This window comes from Euprymna scolopes, unplaced genomic scaffold (assembly GCF_053919585.1).
Source record: "Euprymna scolopes isolate OS-2025 unplaced genomic scaffold, ASM5391958v1 sca147, whole genome shotgun sequence".
NCBI classification, from domain to species: domain Eukaryota; kingdom Metazoa; phylum Mollusca; class Cephalopoda; order Sepiida; family Sepiolidae; genus Euprymna; species Euprymna scolopes.
This window is the reverse complement of record NW_027633155.1, coordinates 39977-44695: the sequence shown is the minus strand read 5'-3', so window position 1 is coordinate 44695 and position 4719 is coordinate 39977. Positions and strand designations below refer to the sequence as shown.

Below are 4719 nucleotides of genomic sequence, written 5' to 3'. Positions count from 1 at the left end.
AAAAAATCGGACCGAGGAGCCGCTTGCGAGAACGCGCCATGTGCACGTTGTCTCTCCTCGGTTTTCCGAGCACGAACACGACGCCGGTCGGTCGGTCGGTCGACGAAGGCGACGACGAAGGTGACGGGAAAATTTACGCCGCCGCTGCCCTGGTCCAGCTCCTCCCCGATGACGGCTGTGATGTTGACGTTGACGTTGGCGACGACGACGACGACGACGGAGACGACGACGACGACGAGACGGCATCGATGGCGACCACGATGACGACGACCTCGACGAGTTCAGTCTGCACCTTGACCTCCGATGTCCGTGTGCACTGCCGTCGTGCTGTTTGTCGTTTGTCGTATGTATCGCTGTCAAGGGTGCCGTTGTCGTTGTTGTTGTCGACGTTGTTGCTTGCTCTCTCGTCTCGGTCGGTTGGTACGTTGATGACGACGACGACGACGACGAAGACGACGACGACGACGACGAGACGGCATCGATGGCGACCACGATGACGACGACCTCGACGATTCCAGTCTGCACCTTGACCTCCGATGTCCGTGTGCACTGCCGTCGTGCTGTTTGTCGTTTGTCGTATGTATCGCTGTCAAGGGTGCCGTTGTCGATGTTGTTGTTGTCGACGCTGTCGTCTGTTCTCTCTTCTCGGCCGGCTGTGACGTGGACGTTGACGACGACGACGACGAGACGGAATCGATGGCGACCACGATGACGACGACCTCGGCGAGTTCAGTCTGCACCTTGACCCTCGATGTCCGTGTGCACTGCCGTCGTGCTGCTTGTCGTTTGTCGTATGTATCGCTGTCAAGGGTGCCGTTGTCGTTGTTGTTGTGTCGACGTTGGTCGCTTTCGTTCTTTGAGTCTCGGTCTCGGTCCAAGTCAGGGGAGAAACAAAAAAGAGGCCATCAGCGCGGGCAGCGCGCTTCTACTGACGGCGAACCCCCTCGAAAAATAAATAAACACGTGCCCGTCGTTGTAGTTGTCTGTCTTATGTCGGTCGGTCGGTCGGTCGGTCTGTCGTTCTGTCGAAACAAAGTCCCAAATTCCAACGATACCTGGTTGATCCTGCCAGTAGTCATATGCTTGTCTCAAAGCTTAAGCCATGCAAGTGTAAGTTCACGCCACGCATTAGAACGGGCGAAACCGCGAATGGCTCAGGAACCGGACCTAATCCTCGGGACCGTATTCCTCCTCGGAGGCGATGGATAACTGTGGCAATTCTAGAGCTAATACATGTGACACAGGCCGCGATCGGTCGGCGCGCCGTCGTCGCCACGCCTCGCGCGCTGGCACCCGCGTCGGCCGTTCCGGGTCGCGGCGCTACATATTAGACTGAGACCGATGCGCGTCATTCCGTCCTCCCGTCGTCGGCGTTCCCGCTCGCGGGTCCGTTCGGTGGCGGGGCTCATAGGGCGGCGCGCTCCGCTTTGGTGACTCTGGATAACTCACTGGTCGATCGCACGAGCTTTCACGCCCGGCGACGGGTCTCTCGAGGGTCCGCCCTATCAACTGTCGACGGTCGGTTAAGTGCCTACCGTGGTTACTACGGGTAACGGGGAATCGGGGTTCGATTCCGGAGAGGGAGCATGCGAAACGGCTACCACATCCAAGGAAGGCAGCAGGCGCGCAAATTACCCACTCCCGGCACGGGGAGGTAGTGACGAAAAATAACGACGCGGGACTCTGTCGAGGCCCCGCGATCGGAATGAGTACACTTCAAATCCGTTAACGAGGACCAACCGGAGGGCAAGTCTGGTGCCAGCAGCCGCGGTAATTCCAGCTCCGGTAGCGTATATTAAAGTTGTTGCGGTTAAAAAGCTCGTAGTCCGAACTCGGGTTCGTGGTCGCGCAAGCGGCCCCGGGGCGGCGGCGCCATCGTCCGTCGTTGACTTTGGTCGTCCGTTCGCATTCCCGGCCCTTTCCGCCGGTGTCAACCGCTAGCATACCCGCCACGCGGTCCTGCCGGCGAGGTGGACGAGGAGGTCGTGATCGGGATCCGGGAAAAAAAAACAAGTGGTCGTCGGTTCGGTTCCGGGAGTAGTCTAACGGGGGGGTGCTACGTGTGTGTGTTTGGGTGCGTTCATTCGCATCCCCGCACTCTGACCCCCGCGCTTCTCTCCCTCTCCCTTTCCGCGCGTTCCTCTTTTTTTTGAACCCCCCGGTCCGCTCCGAGTCCCTGCTTCGTGTCTTGTCTGCGCGCGTGTTGCGGTCGGCGGTTTCTCCTCCAAGGGTGCTCTTAACCGAGTGTCCGCGGCGGCCGGTACGTTCACTTTGAAAAAATTAGAGTGCTCAGAGCGGGCTGTTCAAGCTTGCATACGATAAGCATGGAATGATGGAAGAGGGCCTCGTCTACGTCTGTCGGTCTCCGTCTACGGCGAGGCAATGATCGAAGGGAGCGGTCGGGGCCACTCGTATTGCGACGTTAGAGGTGAAATTCTTGGATCGTCGCAAGACGAACTGCAGCGATGGCGTGTGGCAAGCACGTTTTCCTCGATCAAGAGCGAAAGTCGGAGGTTCGAAGACGATCAGATACCGTCGTAGTTCCGACCGTAAACGATGCCGACCGGCGATCCGCCGGCGTTCGCTTCCATGACCCGGCGGGTAGCCTGCGGGAAACCAGAGTTCGGTTCCGGGGGGAGTATGGTTGCAAAGCTGAAACTTAAAGGAATTGACGGAAGGGCACCACCAGGAGTGGAGCCTGCGGCTTAATTTGACTCAACACGGGAAAACTCACCCGGTCCGGACACCGGTAGGATTGACAGATCGATAGCTCTTTCTCGATTCGGTGGGTGGTGGTGCATGGCCGTTCTTAGTTGGTGGAGCGATCCGTCTGGTTGATTCCGATAACGAACGAGACTCCGGCCTGCTAACTAGTGCGCCGATGTCAGTGATTTTTACGGCGGGCTCGGCGTCCTCCGTGGCGCTCGGGTCCGGGTCGGTTTTCTCACGCACTTCTTAGAGGGACGGGTGGCAGAAAGCCACACGAGGCGGAGCGATAACAGGTCTGTGATGCCCTTAGATGTCCGGGGCCGCACGCGCGCTACACTGGAGGTATCAGCGGGGACTTCGCCCCGGCCCGAGAGGGTTGGGAAACCTCTGAACCACCTCCCGTGATAGGGATCGGGGCCTGTAACCAACCCCGTGAACGAGGAATTCCCGGTAGGCGCGGGTCAACAGCCCGCGTCGATCACGTCCCTGCCCTTTGTACACACCGCCCGTCGCTACTACCGATCGAACGGTCCGGTGAGGTCCTCGGATCTGGCCGACGACGCCGCCGGGCAGTGCGCGACGTGTCCGTCACGACACTCGTGCATCTACGCCTCGGCGTTCGATGCCTGGAGAAGACGACCGAACCCGATCGTTTAGAGGAAGTAAAAGTCGTAACAAGGTTTCCGTAGGTGAACCTGCGGAAGGATCATTACCGTTTTCCCGTTCGAGACTGGTTTGTTGTTTTCCGGCCTACCTCCTCTGTCTGTCGGCGTCAACGCCTCGAATGCGCGCAAACAAACCTATAAAAGGCGGAGCGAGAGATAGATTTGTGGTGACGCGGAGGTTTTTAAAGCCCCAGCTCTTCTTGCTTGCTTCCGCGTCTTACCACCTGTTTGTTTTTTCGCCCACCGCAAGTGATGGCCGCTTCTTCTTTGCCTTGTCGCCGCTTTATCGTTTTTTGTTTTTTTGCAGCCGCTGTGCCACCGCCGCTAGCTAAAAACAAACTACTCGCGACATTGCAATGCCGTCACGCCTCCTCGCACAGACCTCCTCGCACACTACTAAATCTATATAAACAAAAACTAATATAAAAAAACCCAAGTGCTGAACCCTGGACGGGGGATCACTCGGCTCGTCCGTCGATGAAGAGCGCGGCCAGCCGCGAGAACTGATGCGAATTGCAGGACTCAGTGAACATCGACACCTCGAACGCACATTGCGGCCCCGAGATCCCTTGTCTCGGGGCCACGTCCGGTCGAGAGGCGGAACGTTACATGTCTTTCTCCGTTAACGAAACGACATCTTGCCGTCCCCGTGCCCGCCCGGTCCTCGGCACGGTGGTAACCGGGACGTCGCAGGAGCGAGTGACGAGGGGGAAGAAAAATAAAAAAAGAATTGACTCCTTTCAATGTCTTTTTTTTTTTTAAAACCCTCTCCGGCCTCCTCCTTCGTCTCCCGCTGGCAGACCGCGGAGTCTTTTCCCTTTTCGACCGCGTGAAGAAACACTGTGGAGGAGGAGCAGGAGGAGTCTGTCCGAAAGCAGCCGAAGGGAGAACAAAACAAAAAAAAAGCACCGACCTAACCGACTGCCGACGTAAGCGCCGCCTGCTCGTCTCGCTCTCTGCCTCATGAAGGTGTCTCTCAGCGACGCCTCGAGCAGCGCGACGAGCACGGCCGTCGCACCGTAAAAAGGTGGCCGCGTCGTAGGCAACGTCGGATGGGGAGGACCCAGGCTTTTTTTTAATTGTTGGCTTCTTCATTTTCGGTCGGACGGGCGCTATATCGGCCAGCCGTCGTCACACGGAGGGTACCGATCGAGATTCCTCTCCTCCAAACACCACACTCTACTAAAAACCGCCGCCCTCGGCTCGGACGAGACGACCCGCTGAACTTAAGCATATCGCTAAGCGGAGGAAAAGAAACCAACCGGGATTCCCTTAGTAACGGCGAGTGAACCGGGAGAAGCCCAACGCCGAATCCCGTCGCAAGTAAAAGGCTTCGGGACGTGTG

General features: G+C 57.9%; 1 non-coding gene and 1 pseudogene across 1 annotated transcript; both read left to right on the top strand.

Annotated features, from left to right (window-relative positions):
• Positions 1-1052: 1052 nt before the first annotated feature.
• On the top strand, positions 1053-3421 carry LOC145273730 (small subunit ribosomal RNA; annotated as a pseudogene).
• Positions 3422-3816: 395 nt separating this feature from the next.
• Positions 3817-3974, top strand: LOC145273741 (5.8S ribosomal RNA). Its single transcript, XR_013866510.1, has one exon. It is a non-coding gene; the product is annotated as a 5.8S ribosomal RNA (ribosomal RNA).
• Positions 3975-4719: the final 745 nt, after the last annotated feature.